At 35.1% G+C, this 20,167-nt stretch overlaps 1 protein-coding gene across 1 annotated transcript in view; it reads left to right on the forward strand.

The window, feature by feature from the left end:
• The window catches only part of zmat4a (zinc finger, matrin-type 4a), a 186,767-nt gene that overhangs the window by 129,661 nt on the left and 36,939 nt on the right, over window positions 1–20,167 (forward strand). The window lies entirely within an intron of this gene.

The raw sequence follows: 20,167 nt of genomic DNA on the forward strand, positions 1-20,167 counted from the left end.
CTGACTTATGAGTTGCGTCCACATTCATATTTAGACATATTAATATAGACCATTTATTTTGGCTTCGGAATGTTCGGTTACCAACATTCTTCAAAATAATATTAAATTTTTTGCAAAAAAAGATATGAAGATAAAATAATAATACGAAAAATATGAAAAATAAAAATATGTATTAAATTAAATATGATACTGTCAACAAAATATACAATTTTGTTTGAAGAAATATTGTTTTAAATATATATAGAGAATATCATTAACCCTTTCACACGTACGATCACACCGGTTTGATCAGCCTTGGCTGGTGCCTGAAGCACACGATCACACCAGTGTGATTAGAACCTTCATAGCGCATGTCATCGACTGCTAAAATTCAAATCTAACAGCCGATGCTGAGGCACAGAAAGAGGAGCCCAGCACTTGTCATAAAACACAATTTAACTGCGCTTTCAAACAAATAACATTTATTTAAGGTTTCAGACATTCAAATACACATAACTACAAGCAAAACATACTATTTAAGGTTTGTAAAATATATGCAGATGTCTATGGAGATGGCAATAATAATTAATTTTCAATATAATTGGAAGATGTGCTTTGTTCACGTAAGATACAGACTGTTTTGGTTACTAGACTATGTTCTCTATTCTTCTCCAGTTGCTTACCTTCATGTATTTCGGCAGAAAAAAATAAATAAACATGAATTAAATCCAGCCGCTTGGATCTCTCCTGCAGTTGTTGTAGAAGGGATACATCTACAATCAGAAGTAGATGTTAAGTATTGTGAAGAATATTATTTATTAATTTACACATTAATTGTATTTTATTAGCGTCTCCCCCTACCTCAACCCTAAACCTAACCCTGACGGTGATGTAAAAATATTATTTGTTGTATAGTGTCACAAAAATTATGCTATTTTGACACGAGTATCCTCAGTTGTATCCCATCTGGACTTCACCGCAATGTTTTTTTTAGTTTGTCATCCTCTGAGAAAACGGTTGATGCTCACAGCAGACAACAAAGAAGCGCGAGCGTAAGGAGCATTGAAAATGGTGAAGGAAGCATGACTTTCCATGTGCTTTTAGACACAATATGTGAACTGCCACTTAGTAGATTACATTTTAACACTTTATTTTTCCAATACCAATTTATACGAACAACAAAACGTATTAAATCATCAGAACTAACAAAACATCTACATTGGGGGAGAATTCTTTCAGTGCACCAACTATGGAGAAGAGCAATCACACTTTAAGAAAAGATGCTCTTTAGTTTGTTATTGTGATTAAATGTGCTAACTCACAGAATCAGACACTGACACTTTTTATGTAACCCATTTCCTTTCATGAATTATGATCCCGCTTGGTTCATTGGTTTGTTGGGTCAGATTGCTCACCTAAACTGAACTCCTTCAGAGAAGTTCGCCCAAACTGCTTTCAGTCACGCTATGAATACCTTGTTCAGCCAATCTCAGACTGATTGTTTTGGTTTGGAATTGAACATGATTGCATTAAACTACTCACTTAAAACAGTTGGGTTAATAATAACCCAACAGGTAACCCATAGATGGGTCAATTTGGCACCGACCTTCTGATGGGTTATTTTAACCCAATCCATTGGGTTGATAAGGTTAACCCAACAATTTGGGTTATAAAAATAACTAATTTGTTGGGTTATTTTATCAAAAAGTGGCATAACCACTATATAATAATATACTATTATTATTATTATTATTATAGTAGTAGTCATCTTTATATGTAAATAAAAAATACACAGCTTAATACATTGGCAAAGCTTTATTTAAATCCATGAATTTAGTGCCACTCATTTCACAATAACAAACGCCTGAGAGCAGTTTAGTTCATCCCCAAGCAGCAGGACAAGAGGGTTCTGTCTCTGTGGCTCCTCCTCCTCTAAGTACTGAACGAAATACAAGTATACACACATGAATTAAATAATGTCCAACATTTATTGCCATAAATGAAGCACCTAGAAGTTGCAAATCAACAAATTCTTGTTTTGCCTCCTGGTATGAGGACCGAACCATCTGTATGGCAGTGGAGAAAGGATAGCTGGCAGAGTTGTTAAAGCACTATCTCCAAAGCGGGATCTCCAAGGCTGTCTTTATATCAAACAGAAAAAAAAAAAACAATAATTAAACTCAAAACAAGCCCCTTATATCAAAAGGTGAAATGCTACAAATTGGGATTAAAACAGAGCTGTTATGCAGGATTGTCTCACCAGATGAAATGTCTGCTTGAACTGGCTCTCTTCTTTTTTTGCAATACGAGAGAATCCGCAGTGATGCATCTCCCCAAACCTCAAAAAGTTTATTTAGTGTGTGGGTATAAAATTCCCGTCCTGAGCAATCTTAAAAAGAAATAAACAAAACACCACTTAAATCAATGCCATACAAACAGTACACTGGATTTATTAAAGGGATATTTTACACAATATTTTGAACAATATAGGTAACTAAACCATTCTTGGTCCACAGTGAAATTCCATAGCATTTTTTTCTTCTGTTGAAGTCAGTGGGGACTATTAAGTTTTTGATTTTCTTTGTCCTTTAAAGTTATCATTTGTGGTCAGCATAAATAAATACAAAATAAATAAATAAAAATCAATAAACAACTTGAGGGTGAGTAAATGATGAATACACCCAAAAATCAGTGAAACACCCATACACTACGGCCAATTTAGTTTATTAAATTTACCTATACTGCATGCTGTTGGGACTGTGAAGGACATGCAACCTTCACATAGCAATGCCAACTGACCCAGCTCCAGAACATGATGGATTCGCCTCTGCCGCTAAATGAGTGTGTGGGTGTTTCACTGATTTTTGGGTGTATTCGTCATTTACTCACCCTCAAGTTGTTGATTTTTTTTTCTGCTGACCACAAATAATAACTTATAAGACAAAGCAAATCAAAAACTTGATAGTCCCCACTGACTTCAACAGAAAAAAAAAATGCTATGAATTTTCACACCAAGAATGGTTTAGTTACCTTCTCCTCCATATACCAAATGATGTTCGCTCCAACCTTAAAACAGAAATTTTAAATTTTCACATGTATGCCGGACTAAATAACAACAAAATTCATGTACTTACCCAGTTTAGCAATGGAGAAAAGATAACTGGAAGTGGTCATCTCCAGGGGTACTTTAAACAGATAAAGAGAAAAAAAAACTATGTCAATTTGCACTTTTAGCTGCAGGATTAGTCTTCTATGGGAGTTGTTAAGGTGCATCACATCATGCTCAGAAACTTGCAAAAGAGTCAAACTCCTGATCACAGATTTCTACTGAAATAACTGGAACCAGTCAGTAAATTGTCATAACGCAATAATTAATATAAATAAGTTAAGTAATATCTCAATTTATTTGGTCAAATGTTCCAGTGGAGTTTTAAAATTTCTGAACTGTGCTTAGACTCTATATCAGGCCTCATGACTGATACAGAGTCTAATACCAAATTCACACTCAAATAAGGCACAGAAACGCTTTTGAAAGGGACATTTGTGTCTTTACACACTACCGGTGCTGTTCAGAGAAGTATAAATGCATTTACAGAAGAATTACAAATGTATAATTTGATTTTAAGACACATGGTGATGTAAAGACACCTTTACAGTGTATGATACTGTTTAAGTGTGTGTATCGGTGCATTTTTATATCATGTACATGTTACAAAATACAGAGCTGTTGTTTTCTCATCTTTCTCAACAAGATTATCAAGGAGGATTAAAGCTCACTCTGTCCAGAGCAACCTACAATGAACAAACAAACAAAAATAAAATAAACCACAAATTAACATGAGCTGACAGACAACATTCATCAGTTGAGTGGTCACAGCATCACTAAAATCTCACCTGAATTGAAAACTGGGCAAGGACATGTATTTTTAAGGGCTTTGTATTATTGTTTATTAGCATATATTACTACTATTATTATACAAAGCTAGCAGATGTTACATTTCTTATATATATATATATATATATATATATCACACTGCTTGTACACACAAGGCACCTCCATTGGAAACCACAAACTTGCACAAACTCTAGAAAAGATGCGATATGTGAACGGGCTATTGGTGGAGTAGAGAGATAGTGACTGAGCCAATTCGGTGGATGGGGATGATTGGGAGCTCATGATGGGTAAGGGCCGATTGAGGGAATTTGGCCAGGACACTGGGGTTATACCCCCACCCTTTACGAGAAATGCCACGGAATTTTATATTACCACAGAGAGTCAAGACCTCAGTTTAATGTCTCATCAGAAAGACAGTGCTCATTGACAGTAGTGTCCCCTTCACTTTACTGGGGCATTAGGACTCACACAGACCACAGGTTGAGTGCCCCCTGCTGGCTTCTCTAACCACTTCCAACAGCAACCTAGTTTTCCCATGTGGCCTCCAATCTAGGTACTGATATAATATTACAGATTTAAAAAAGAATACTTGTCTATAACATCATGCGGCACAGAAATGTCACAGACGGCTTCTTTTCTTTTGATGCTGTGTGATGTCTTCTGAAATAACTGTACTTCTTTTGAAGAAGGAATTTGAAGCTGTGACTTTTTCATATGACCTCTTTGTTACTCAAAAGAAGGAGAGCTCAACGTCAAACTGCGAGGTCACAAAGACTGACCTCTGTTGCTCATGTTATATTTCACAATGCTTTTTATTGAAGTCTATTCCCAGCTCAGAGCAATAGCTGGTGCCGTGGGGCTCACTTCCTACTCAGATTAATGAAACCGCTCACATAATACAATAAAACTTCCTCTCAGTGTGTCTTTTACTTCGCTCGCATGCTTTCCCGCCTGGCCTCGGAAAGAATAAAAGCAATAGGTTTGTGCGTCCAGAGACTTTAATACAGGCTATTAATTTCTGACGGATGAAGGGTGAGATCTCCAGCTGTCTCACGGCTCGCATTATGTCCACAACAGTTACAAGTAAATGTGATTTTTGCTAAGCAGGGGAGAGTCCAGCGGTCACCACCTAGTACTGTTAAATAATGTGGCATGTTTCTACTGATTAGAGCTGAAAAGACTCGATCTGCTTCACATCAAAGCTTTGGAGAGATTGGTGCTGTGAGGCTGGGTTTAGTTTGTTTGGACTGAAGGTTATCCCCAGCTTAGAGTGATGGATGGTGAATTCAGAGCATCCTTGTTAATGGAAGACTCACTGGAGACTTGGCCAGGCTCATAGTGACTATTACTCTGGCTCTGTCAGCGCAAGATTAAAACAGAAAACAATTAGGCTGGGTGGTGAAAGAGAAAATCAACCGGAGATTTTTTACTTCCCTTGAGGAGCGAAATTATTCCTATTTCCCAAGATCACATAGTGAACAGATTACTTCAAATGCCTGAATGGTTTTTAAGAAACCTTCACTCATCCTCTATTCATTGACATGCAGTCTCATGGTAATACCCTACACTTTGCAGTGTGGACGAGCTGGATGGTTGTAACACTTTGTGCTGCAAAGTCTGCTCCAGACCTCATTGGAGAATGTGGCAGATCCTGATTGGATAACTCCATATGAATCATTATTGGTTAAATGTATATATAAGAGTTTTTGTGTTTGCTATAGGAAGGTCACTGTGTTGTTACTCAGGAGTCCTCATGTCCAATACGGTCTAACCTTTTGGGTTTGTTTTGCATTTCTTATATCATGAAGTTACGATTATACAAGCTCTTTATTTTCTTTGTTATCCCTTCACATTTGTTTGTTGCTTTGACAGATTGTTGTTATATTAGTTTTGTTTAAAATGAATAATTTGCATAATTATAATTTGGTGTTGATCTCTTTTTTATGTTGTGACTTAAATGAGTCTTAAAAACTTTAATTGTAGGTGATTTTATTCTATTTGTTCACCATTTAAACTTTGATACAACTTCCCAACCCCAATTTATTTAAATGGGTTATAAACTGTCTTAATTATTAAAATTTTAGTAAGATATGTACCTTGAATATTATCATAATTTACATTTAATTGGCTAATTTCTGTATTGTTCTGATTCCCTTATAAGTAAGAACACAATATCTAAATACATTTTTGTTGTTGTTGTTGTTGTTGTTTTTAAACAGTTTGCATATTAAACATTTTGAAATAACATATGACCAATATCACACAAGTAGCTGTGTGATGTGGCTGTATATCAGCACTGGTGGGAGCCGTGTACAGGCCGAGTGCCTTAGTGACGATATACAGCCACATTGCACTGCTACAAGTGCATTATTGCGTTTATACAGAAGTTCAACAGCATAATTGTGTATATAAAAAAGAAAATGGCAACGCAGTGGCGCTGTAGGTAGTGCTGTCGCCTCACAGCAAGAAGGTTGCTGGTTCGAGCCTCGGCTGGGCCAGTTGGCGTTTCTGTATGGAGTTTGCATGTTCTCCCTGCATTCGCGTGGGTTTCCTCCGGGTGCTCCGGTTTCCCCCACAGTCCAAAGACATGTGGTACAGGTGAATTGAATAGGCTAAATTGTCCCTAGTGTGTGAATGTGAATGAGTGTGTGTGGATGTTTTCCAGAGATGGGTTGCAGCTGGAAGGGCATCCGCTGCGCAAAACATGTGCTGGATAAGTTGGTCGTTCATTCCGCCGTGACGACCCCAGATTAATAAAGGGACTGGGCCGAAAAGAAAATGCATGAATGAAAAATAAAATTAAACCATTCCTTCACATCTGCCGAGTCAGGACCTCGGTTTAGCGTCTCATCCAAAAGACGTATCACACACAATATATATATTTATATATATATATATATATATATATATATATATATATATATATATATATATATATATATATATATATATATATATATATATATATATATATATATATATATATATATAATATAAATTTTTAACAATTACATATTTTTTAATCGCATAATTGTTCGAAGATTTCTGGAAAGTACCACAAATTATCACAAAAAAAAAATCACAAAATTAATTGTTAAACTGCCATTTCTGCATTTGAATTGTCTGAAGCTACATAAACAGTACTGCACTACAGCGGCTACTTCACACACATCTAATCTTCGCTAGGTTAAGAAGAGAAAAATGGATAGGACAGGCGTCTGTAATTTTCCCCTCGGCTGCCCGTTCTCACTGCCTGCCCTGCAAGGTCTCCCACTAATGTCACCTAGTCATTACTCCAGCCAGCAAATGTCAGCGCAGACATCACAGCAGTCGCTACGCCTCTGATGGCTCCTCTCCAACGTGATTATCAATTAGTAATGATGTGGCAAATCACCCTAACTGCCGGAGCCAGAGAGAGAGAGAGAGAGAGAGAGATGGAGAGAGTGTTTTTTGGCCCAGACAGAAATGTTTCAGGAGAACTTGCTGCCTAATTCATCGGGCTGAGAGCTGTTGGTGGCAGGCTCATCTTTCACACAAAGCGTTAGCACCTACAACACTTGCCTCTGTCTCTCTTTCACTGCTTTTCCCATGTTATTTTCTCTCCTTCTGTCTGCTTGCCTTAGATTTTTTCTGGCTTTTCTCTCTTTGCATATATCTGTTCCGGGCATCCTTTGAGTGTTGTCTGATGTTCAGAGCATCAGAGAGCGAGGCAGCAGTCACACTTTGAAGACTGCAACATCATGAAATATTCATAGCTTTTCTGTTGAGCACTATGTCTGTGTGGTTTCTGTGTGTGTGTTTGTGTGTGTGTGAGTGCACGGCACGTTTCTCATCCTGCGGCTTTGACTTGCAGCACCTCTCTATTTAAAGTACACAAAGGGAGGGCCAGTCGCTACTTCTGCGCTCTGTAGATTTTCAGGAGGGAAAACATCAAAGGCTTTTCCTGCATTGTCTTACTGTAGACTGGAGAAAAGGGGCCAGTGTTTAGATGCTGCGCTTGCTGAACATTAACAAATACTGAAGATTAATTTTTTTTTACAACTGATCAGAAGTTATCTAAACATTACATGTAGTTAGTCATTTTAATAGCATGCATGCTGCCCTTATGCTATTTTTTTGTATTGTTAATATATAAAATCGGCGGCACGGTGGCTAAGTGGTTAGCACTGTTGCCCCACAGCAAGAAGGTTGCTGGTTTCAGTTCCGGCTGGGCCAGTTGGTATTTCTGTGTGGAGTTTGCATGTTCTCTTCGTGTTTGTGCAGGTTTCCTCTGGGTGCTCCGGTTTCCCCCACAGTCTAAAGATGTGAATTGGATGAACTAAATTAGCTGTAGAGTATGAGTATGAGTACAAGTACGAGTACGAGTGTGTGTTGTGAATTCGAGAGTGTGGGGGTGTTTCCCAGTACTGGGTTGTGGCTGATAGGGTATCTGCTGCGTGAGACATATGCTGGAATAGTTGGTGGTTCATTCCGCTGTGGTGACCCCTGATATATAAGAGACTAAGCTGAAGGAAAATAAATAAATGAATATAGTACATTCTGGAGGTAATCCCTATAGCACATGATGTACTGATCAGAAGTTATTTAAATGTGTAATATACCTAAATGTATGTGTATGATGATCATATTACTGTACGTGCTGTGCAACTATATCTGCACATATACTTACGCACATTCATTGTATACATCATATCATTATCATTATAAATAATATACCAATTATATAATATTGACAGAACTTTTGGGGGTTATTCTTCGTAACTAGCACAGGCTCCTGATCAGAGGTTATTCGAATGTGTGACATAAAATTGCATATAATTATCATACACTGAATAAATATAATCAGTATATTACGTCTTGACATTTTTTGTGTCAATTGCACTTGAACAAAAGTCACTGTTTTTAAATAAGCTAAATAATTATTTGATTTATTCAACTTTTAAAGAAAGCCACTAATTATTGTAAATATTTTTACAGCGTGTGTCTTCTGTATGTATATTCACATTCTTAATAAAACTTGACATATTAGTTGTGCGATGTTAACAGATTTGTTTGTTTTTTTTTGTTGTTTTTTTTAGATTGGATTGTTTTGGAGGTCATATCATCTTCTTAACTTGCATTCATTCATTGATTCATTCATTTTCTTTTTGGCTTAGTCCCTTTATTATTATTCGCCATGGCGGAATGAACCGCCAACTTATCCAGCATATGTTTTACCTAGCAGATGCCCTTTCAGCTTCAACCCAACACTGGGAAGCACCCATACACTCTCATTCACACATACACTACGGACAATTTAGCTTATTCAATTTACATATAGCGCATGTCTTTGGACTGTGGGGGAAACCGGAGCACCTGGAAACCCACGCAAACACGGGGAGAACATGCAAACTCCACACAGAAGTGCCAACTAACCCAGGCAAGGCTCAGACCAGTGACCTTCTTGATATGAGGCGATCGTGCTACGTACTGCGCCACCGTGATGCCCATAATTATAATTTTTTTTTTTTTTTACAGTGTATATCTATCATTCGTACTAATATATAAGTAATGCAGTATTAACAGACATATTTTGGATGTCATATCTTAACATGCACTATGTAGTAATTATCGGTTAACAATATTTAAATTATGTATGATTGTGTACTCAAATTTTGTTTTGTTTCAGTCCAATTTTGAGCAAAATATGGACAAATCCAACTGCTGGGTTAATTTTTGCATAGAAATTTTCACCCAGCTCTTGGGTTTGACAATTTACCCAAAAATTTCTTTAGAGTGTATATAATATGCTGTCTGCTTCTGTAGATGAATGCATGACCATGATTTACACTTCATTAACAGTGATATTAACAAACCAGTTTGGAGAGTTTCCTGAACAGAAGTTTTTTTTTTTAAATGTATATATCATAGAAATTACACATCATTGCCATATTAAGAATGTATAAATATTAAGTTTAATATATGGAAGTTTAATATTTTATATATAAAATACATCAAATTGTCATATTAGTAAAACAACAAAATCATAAGTCCAAGGGACTCAAAGTAAGTGTTTTTTTAAAGCATTTATTAACATGTCCATTTTGTTGTTTATCTTTATGAATCCTTTACCAAAGTGGACCAACACAATAACTACACCCGAAGCACTTTTTGTTTGATTTTGATGTCATATTAGTTTTTTATTTATCTCTCCCTTTTGCATTTTATCCACTTGTTAAGTCGTGACGTGTGGAATACTGTTTCCGGGTCCAAGCCACTACTTAATTGAATCAAAAAATATTTGTTTATGACGACTTTTTTAGTCATATCACAAATTAATGTGAATTTTATATAAAACCATGGTGTACACAACAGTTACAAGGTGGACTTGATGAATCTCAGACACCAATATTAGAACAATGTATAAAAAATGTATCATTTAAACACAAAAATCAATAAATTAAATAGGCATGGACCTATATATCGCCATCGCGACTTGTGAAAGTATTACATCGCTTTCTAAATGTTTATATTTACCATTTGTTGAGTTTCCCCATACAGCTTTATATAGCGCTTGGACCTGGAAGCTGATTCGCGTGACATCACACATAACAAGTGAATTTTCCAATCCTTGGATGTTTTTTAGAACCCATTTTTGTTGGCGCAGATGAATTTAGTTCACACAGAAATGTTCTCTGCTCTGGGACTAAAGCACATCAGTACAGTGAGGTGTTTGGGGTGTTCAGTAATAGGTGTCTGAGTCCTGTTAAATTGTAGTTTTTTTTTCTGCAGTGAAGTGAAGAGCAGACCTCGTTTTCTGTCTCTTCCTCTTTTGCTCACAGTCGTTTTCCTCATGTACGAGTTTGTAGTTGCTATTTTCACCCTCACGTTCATCCCGCTCATCCTTTTAACACTTAACAATGAACAAAAACCCAACTCATTAGAGGGCCAATCTATAGTCATTTTGAAGTAGAGGCAGAAAATGGGGATTATCTTCCTTTTTTTCAACAGCTCTCTGTTATAGGCGGTAGAGAAAGCTCTTGTGGTTTGAGCTGTTATTCCAATGAGTTTTGTTAGAATTATGCATAGTGGCTTTTTTTTTACATGAAATCTCTCTAGCACAGCTATCATGCTACAGTTTTCATTCTGACAATATGTGAAGTTACTGCATTAGAATTAGGAATTATATTTACAGTATTTATTCAATTTAAAAATAAATAACCTTCAAAATGTAACCCTGAACAGAGTTTTTTTCCTAACCAAAGGACAGTATCGTCGCATTTCACTATGTGTATGTGTAATTTTACTATGTGTCCACTGTATTTTTCTCTTCTATTGGCATATAATTCACAATGCATAGTCTGAAATGAATATTTAAAGCTGGACTTTAGTTAATGTTTTGGTTTGCCTTTGAGGAAAAGTTTCACACGCTATCAATCAAGTGAGCTAAGCTGTCCTCATTATAATGGAGATTGCTGATATAATGCAGACTGATATGATTTCAGAAGTGATTATGGCTCTTTTCTCTGAGTTTCTTTTAGTGTCATCACAGAGCCCAATCAGACGGCGACTGTGACAAATTCCATCCATCCAAACACAGTCCTGCTGGTTAATTAGAAAGACAAGTTTAGAGATATAATTTGGCTCGTCTGGTAATCAGTATCTTCACTCTAAAGGACTGTGCAATTACAGTCAGTGCTTTAGTCTGTGATTGGTGTCACGTGCCTCCCTCAAACTAGTCAAGGAGTGTTGGTGAATATTGAGTTTTCGTTTAACTAAGATGGCGTTTTAGGCGAATTATATTAGGCGGTTTACTTTTAGGCCCAATCCCAAATCTATTTTGTACCCCTACCCCATCCCCTTGGCCTTTAAAACAGAGTATGAAGGGGAAGGGCTTAAAAATGTACCCCTAAGAATTGGGACAATGCTACAACACCTGCACATATCATCGTATGTAATCGAAATCTCCTGCTTCCTATGAGATTGACGATGGCGACTGCTGTAGTTATTTTAGGATATCACTGATGGCACTAATATCATGTTATCATAAAGATATAATGTGGCAATAAGATCGTAACTACACCGTGGCCACATTCATCAATGTAAACACAAGAAAACAACATTAGGGGCCCCGTTAACCAGTTAACCGTTACATTTCGCTATCTATAATCCCTAATAATCACTCCTGTATAGCAGTCCCACAACACACTTTCACATCTGACACTCGAATCCCCTGTCAGAAAAGTAGAGTGTCATCGAGTGTCAGATGTGAAAGTGTGTTGTGGGACTGCTATACAGGAGTGATTATTAGGGATTATAGATAGCGAAATTTAATGGTTTTTATTTTAGTTTTTAAATCATGTCGGTAAGACGTTTAAGGTTATGAATGTATTTAATCATAAGCTTGTTTGTCGTAAAATTTGTAATTTACAAATTACAAATTTTTGTAAAATACAAATTTGTGTGTCTCCTTCCATGTGCAGCCAGGGGCATTGTTAGGCATAAAGCTCTACTGGGGCATGTATATATATATATATATATATATATATATATATATATATATATATATATATATATATACATGCCCCAGTAGAGCTTTATGCCTAACAATGCCCCTGGCTGCACATGGAAGGAGACACACAAATTTGTATTTTTTTGTCATCATTACAAATTTTACGACAAACAAGCTTATGATTAAATACATTCATAACCTTAAACGTCTTACCGACATGATTTTTAAACTAAAATAAAAACCATATATATATATATATATAATACAAAACAAATATTTATTATAAATAAAAGTATTATTGTTATTATACAATTATTATTCTAAATAATCTTAAATGTAACTGTAAAACAATGTTAAGACACAACTGCAAAATCTTTTGCATGAATATTAACTTAATTTGAATGAAGTTCTATAGACAATTCAATAGAATACAAAAAAAAGATGTTTTATATAGAATTATCTGTTGTCTTAGACTTAAGCAGCAAGTTTTTTTTTGGCGTGCATGTTACCTCAGTCACATGTTAACTGTGTACTGGGGCACTGGCGATTTTTACCGGGGCACATGCCCCAGTAAAAAGGGTCTAGTGACGCCCCTGTTTGCAGCTATGCTGCCGTTGTGGCTGGTGTATTCTGGGAAATTATTTTACCCCTTGGTTTCGAGTGTGATCCTGAAAAATCTCCCTTTCGAGGGGTATCTAGCTTTTCCTCTTAGCCCTACGCTTTCAAGCTAAAGAGAATTGGGACACCCCTACCCCTTCACATGAATGCACAAAACGAGGGGTAGGGGTAAGGGGAAGGGCTAAAGGGTCGAATTGGGATTGGGCCTTGGTGTTACTGTGAATTTACTCTTATTTTTGCTCAAAAAGTGGAGCTTTTTTCAGTTAAAATTGTTTAAAATTATGATGTAAATGCTGCATTTTAGTGACATTTTATGCACTGACTTGTGCTTGACTAGCTGGTCTGCTTGTAACATGAAGGCTATTTAATGCATCAGAATCACCACAAAATTGAGTTATTTATTTATATATATTTATTTAAACTGTAAGTTTTATATTACAGTTTTGTAAATATTGTTATAAGTTTGAGTTTTGAATAAAAAAATATAAAGAAACGCTGGAAAAAGTACTGTACTGTAGCTTTCTATAATTTATTAGATAATCTATTGTTAAAGAATATTTGAACACAAATAATTTTAGAAATCTATAAAAAAAATAATAATAAAATATTCTATTCATCAAGGTGGCATTTATTAAATGTAAAAAAAAAATTTATTGTTAAATATTTATTTATTAAATATATATGTATTACTAATTGTATGTAGTTTCAAATGAAATTACTAGTTATTATGGTAATAATAATAGTAATAATAATAATAATAATAATAATAATAATAATAATAATAATAATAATAATAATAATAATAATAATAAAAAGAAGAAGAAGTGTTCATAATAGGGTGATTTCTGAAGGATCATGTGACTCTGAAGACTGGAGTAATGAAGCTGAAAATTCATCTTAAAATCACTGAAATAAAATATTAAATGATAAACTACTTTTGAACAGTTATTTTATAGTGCAATAACATTTCACAATTTTACAATTATTAAATAAACACAGCCTTGGTGAGCAGGAGAAGCTTATTTTAAAACATTTAAAAATCTTACTGACCCCAAACTTTTGACCGGTAGTGTATAGCACATTAAAATTTCCTCAAATGTCAGAATGTGGCAAATAAATAAATGAATAAATATTTTTTTCTGCCTCTCTTGAAAAAAAAAAAAACATTTAAAAAATCATAGATAACAACAATAGCCTATATTGTAGCATTAATATAAATGTACTGTATAAATAAACAAATAGCTTTAATATGGGATACTTAGTTATATGTAGTTCACCCAAAAATTTTAAATTATGCCATCATTTACCTGCCATTCAGTTTTTCAAAACCTATTAGAGTTTCTTTTTTTCTCTTAAAATCAAAAGAGGATATTGCTTGTTTCTGATACCCATCGACTTCCAGTCTTTTTCCCCCTACATTGAAAGTCGATGGGTCCAGCAAACCAGCATTTTACAAAACCTTTTCTTTTGTGTTCAGCAGAATAAAGTAACTCATAAAGGTTTAAACCACATGAAGGAGAGTAAATGATGTGGCAATTGTCATTTTGGGGTGAATTATCATTTTAACAAAAGTGAACGACAACTTCTCTAATTAATCACATCTTATCACATATCAATTCTTGAAAAATTATTGTTTTGATTTACCAATACTGAATCAGAGGCGGTGATGAAAATAGCATGAGTGCCAGCAGACAGAGGATTCTGCTTGGTCTTCATTAAACATTTATGTTCACAATTTGTATATGGCATTAGAAGTAAAAAAAAAAATGGGGGTCATATATGGGACAAAAAAGCGACCAATTCTAGACTTTTGGCAGACCCCCATCACTTTGACTGACTTTGTGAAACTTCACAAAAACATTTGTCTGGATACATTGTTGTCATGTAAACATACCCATAATAAATAATGGCTCTTGCTTTTAAAAGGATTTTGACAAGTCTTAATTATAAATGTGGAAAAAATGTGTTAATAAATGTATAACACGTCATGTCAGCAAAAATTTTGTCATTATTTACTTTTTCCGGTGTAAAAAGATAATAATAATAATACTAATTATAATAATACTACTTGTCACGATCATCTAACCCTCATAGATCGCTGGAGAACATTCACATTCACCCGGACTACAATCCCACCTCCATACAAACTACAAGTCCTGTCATGCACCACACACACACACACCTGCTCCAAGTCTCATTTGATTACACTTACACAGCTGAAGCTGCTCATGTACTGATTACACTCACATATATACGGCTCACTTTGACACTCTCTTTGCTGAGTCTTGTTTGCTTATTATCCTGTAACATTACTAAGCGTTCCTTTGTATAGTGTCTATGTTTTCTGATCATTGCTTTGTTTTATCGTTTACTTTGTCTGCCACCTGAATCGACCATCTACCTGTTACCTGACGACTGATTTCCTTTGAACATGTTTGCTCCTGTTTTTGATCATTGCCCTTCTGACCACAATTCTTAATAAAACCTGCGTAAGGATGCTCACTACGTTGTCACTCATCTCCCTTGTGGTTACACTACTACTAGTACTACTACTACTACTACTCCTAATAATGATAATAATAATAACAAAAATTATTGTTATTATTATTATTATAATAACACTAAACATTTTTTAAACATGTTCTAAATAAACGTTTTTACAGTTACTGGGAAATGGGGGTTATTTTCTTGATATTTTAACCACATTATAGAGGTGCTGTAATTATTAGTGTCTAAATAGAATTGCTTAATAATGCTAATTGAATTGTGTTGTGTTGTTTTGGCAGTTCTAAATACAGGCACTAGCTGAGGGCTTTTTCAATTTGATATGGTTGATGTGTCTTTTTTTCTGGAGCAGAAGAGGATCAGCGTTTGCTGAATTACCCACCACTTAGATGCCATCTGCCTGTCGCTGTACAAATATGGGCATATTTTTCTCATTCATTGTTGTTTAGCATATTTTTGCTCATGTTTATATCCACACGGCAGAGCTGATGACAAATCGGTGTAATCACAAGTAAAAAAAAAAAAAACATGGTTCATTTACAAGGTAAACATGCTGATTCAAGGTTAGTGCTTGATCATGTCCTTATCATGGCAGGATGTTGTGCATTTGACCTTTGCCCTGATGCTCTTGCATGAATCACTGCACATGTACAGTGATGTAAGTGGATGAAACTGCTGTCTTCCGAATCCTCATTTCTCTCGACAAACATATGCTTGGCTTTTCCTGGCTCACTGAGAGTCAAAGCGAGTCTGTACTGTACCATCAGGAGGGCAGATGCCTGGAGGTAAAAATAGATGAACCAGTGTTGCATTAGTTCATAAATGATCAACCTGCTAGAACACTTGTGCTGTACTGCCTTACTACAACTGTGGAGGAAAAAAAACTGATTTATGCCAAATTTGCTGCTCAGTTATTATTAATTATATAAAATACGATCACTGGCCACTTTACACCTGTCCAACTGCTCGTTAACGTGAATTTCTAATTAGCCGATCACATGGCATGTAGACATGGTCAAGACGATCTGCTGCAGTTCAAACCGAGCGTCAGAATCGGGAAGAAAGGTGATTTAAGTGACTTTGAACGTGGCAAGGTTGTTGGTGCCAGACGGGCTGGTCTGAGTATTTCAGAAACTGTTGATCTACTGGGATTTTCACACACAACCATCTCTGGGCTTAACAGAGAATAGTCTGAAAAAGAGAAAATATCCAGAGCAGAAGTTCTGTGGGACACAATTGAGCATTGTGTCAGTGTCACAGCCTATCTGAGTATTGTTGCTGACCTTGTCCATCCCTTTATGACCACAGTGTCCCCATGTTCTGATGGCTACTTCCAGCAGGATAACAAGTCATGTCAAAGCGCGAATCATCTCAGACTGGTTTCTTGAACATGACAATGAGTTCACTGTAATCAAATGGCCTCCACAGTCACCAGGTTCAATCCAATAGAGCACCTTTGGGATGTGATGGAACAGGAGATTCGCATCATGGATGTGCAGCCGACAAATCTGCAGCAACTGTGTGATGCTATCATGTCAATATGGACCAAAATCTCTGAGGAATATTTCCAGTACCTTTGTTGAATCTATGCCACGAAGGATTAAGGCAGTTCTGAATGCAAAACGGGGTCCAACCCGGTACTAGTAAGGTGTACCTAATAAAGTGGCCGGTGAGTGTAGATGATCAGTTATTAATTTGAGAATTTATTATTTCAGTTTTGCTGATTAATTACGTTTTTAAAGAACGTCAGGTCCTTTCTTTCCCCCTTTTTTATATTGATTAGGGTTTAAAGGTTAAAAGAATTATTTTAACAAAAATGCTGAATTGTAGTAATTCAACGCATCCTTAATGAAAGATTATTTTTCTTCTCACAGTAATATCAAGCAGCTGTATCACGTGACATAAGAGTTGCTAAAAAGCCAAGCATTCACAGGAATGTCTCACATTTTAAATTGTTAGAATATTTCACAATATTAAATATACAGCCAGTTTTATAAAATAAATGCAGTGAAAAAAAAAGAAACTTATTTTTAAATAATTGTAAAAAATGTTAATATTCCAAACTTTTGACAGTATTTTTTGTATCATCAAAATCTAAACTTTTTTGCTGCATTGAAAGAAAATTAAACATGACATGAAAATTTTACCTTTAAAAAGAAGTTAAAATGAGAAATATTTGTACAATTCTATTTACAGCAGGTCCAAATCCACCAGCAGTACGTGCTACACATTAGAAATGCCAGCTTTGGTGATCGTTTCCTGGTGTTTTATATAATTATCGATGGGAAAATGAGTTGACTTTTAAAGTGTAATGGCTAGTGACGAATAGTCTCACTATTATCCCAACTAGTTAAAGTTGGATAAACTATAGAATGGACAGATGGGGATCTCAGTAGGTGTGTCCCAGGGCATGTCTCAGTTCAGTGGTGTTATGATCCCTGATGAGACCAGAAGCCTGAGGTGATAATATTACCCCTGAAGGCATCATTAAACATCATTGTGCTCCTGGGATTCTGCAAGCTGTTGGTTCCATTCCAGCTACTGCACATACTTAGACTCTAGATAGATTCTCAGACAAATGGACAATGTTTAAGTCAGAATGTATGGAAAAATACTTTGTTAGCAAAATCTGAAATTAATAAATAAATAAATAGTATTTATATATTATTTTAAATTATTATTATTATCATTATCATTATCATTATTATTATTATTATTATTATTATTATTATTATTATTATTATTATTATTATTATTATTGGGAGTAACGCATTACAAGTAATGCGAGTTATGTAACAATATAATTTTAAAGTAATGCATTACTTTTAAAAATAAGTAATAATATTTGAGTTACTTTTTAATTCAATTAATTTGCAGTCGAGAGAATGTGTTCAAAAAACATTGCTACTTTATTAGTGACAAATCCAACAAACAGTGTAAAAAATATCTGTGAATTATCACTTTTCTGTCATTTGTGATTTATGTTTTTATTTATTTTTTCCCCTTTTTATTTATGCTTTTGAATTGCATTATGGGACCTTGATCTTTCTTCCAACAACTTTTAACCTTGAAAAGTATTTAAAAAAAAGTGACTTTCATTAACATTGTTAGTAATGGTATATTGTTAGTTAAAATGGTATATTGTCTGGGATGGTGGGTATATTTCGTTACAAAAACTGGCAGTACATTTTCTGTTATTTTACAGAGTTATTCCTCTATATATTATTTCTTATACATTATATTATTTCAAACTACTAAAATGTCAAAAAAAGTCACTTTGTTAAAGTGTAGATTTCAATTTTCAACTGCCAAAGTCAACAGAGCAGAGATCAAGGTCCCAGAATGCAATTCACAACCGTAAATAAACAGAGAACTCTTGTGAATTGTCTTGTCTGTCTGTCTTGTCTGTCTGTCTGTCTGTCTGTCTGTCTGTCTGTCTGTCTGTCTGCCAAATGTTTTCCTAATTTTGGATCAAGAGATCTGAATGACAAACGACACACCAGTACTCAACTAAACAGTGTTTTGTGTCTTCTAGTACTGTCTTCAGTTACAGTTTTTCTCAGTAGCTTTGGTGCATTTCTCACAACACCATTTACATTTGCACAACAGTTAATGCATTTCTCAAAACAATTAGTACAAACTGCAAAACCTTGTTGATAACCTGCAAAAGCGCATCACTTGCTCAAAATGGAAAACTCCCTCCTCAAAAGCAAATATTGATGTCAATGAAAGTGTTAGTGTCATTAAGATGAAAAGTCCTGACGCTATTGTTTATGAACAAAATAGTCAAATGACTTGTCGTGTTTTCATTATGACAGTTTACTCTGTAAATGTTTTCCAATGCAAAAAAGGCAGATTTTGGTGACACATCCTGAAAATGCTCAAGACAGCACTATATACTATTTGCACAGCCATTTGCAAACTACAGTAAAGTCAGACATCACTGTATTTAGTGAGGTATCTGAGTACAAGAAACAGAATATGTATGTTTCACATTTTACTGCATATGCTCTTTGCGATTCTAATTAATTCACAGCATTGTAAAACATACATGAAACTGTTCAATTTAGAAGACATTTTGGGGGGGTTATAAAATTTGCCAGACAGATTTTGACAACTAGTTTAACATTTTTGCATGTAATGACTCAAGTAATGAAACGAGGGTTATTAGTTTTATATGAAATAACTATTCAGCATTCACAAGTTTAGATAATTTTGACTGACATGACATAAGCAAATGATAATGTTATAAAACAGCAGAGAGTTGTACGAAAGCAATTGATGCATGTCCAAAAGCATCTGCAATTTGTTTGAAGGAATGAGAAACTGCTACTATGATGACTAATTGTTTTGAGAAATGCATTAACTGTTGTGCAAATGTAAATAGTGTTGTGAGAAATGCACCAAAAGCGACTTAGAAAAACTGTAACACTAGCCAAAAGATACTTTGACAAAATGAATGTTATATTCAAAATAATAATGAATAAAAAATAAATGTAGAAGTGCTTTCAGAATTTACAATGTACTTTCGAAAGCCCTAATATACACTGTGAAGGGAACAGGAAAAACAAAGAGGCGACATTCAATCTTGGTTCATGTATTACACTTGTGGTTCCTCTATTCCCTTCCGGAAGATGTTCAGTGCTAACAGTCATAAATCGGAGACAAGGGCGACACAG

Source organism: Danio aesculapii, chromosome 5 (genome assembly GCF_903798145.1).
Source record: "Danio aesculapii chromosome 5, fDanAes4.1, whole genome shotgun sequence".
Lineage (NCBI taxonomy): Eukaryota > Metazoa > Chordata > Actinopteri > Cypriniformes > Danionidae > Danio > Danio aesculapii.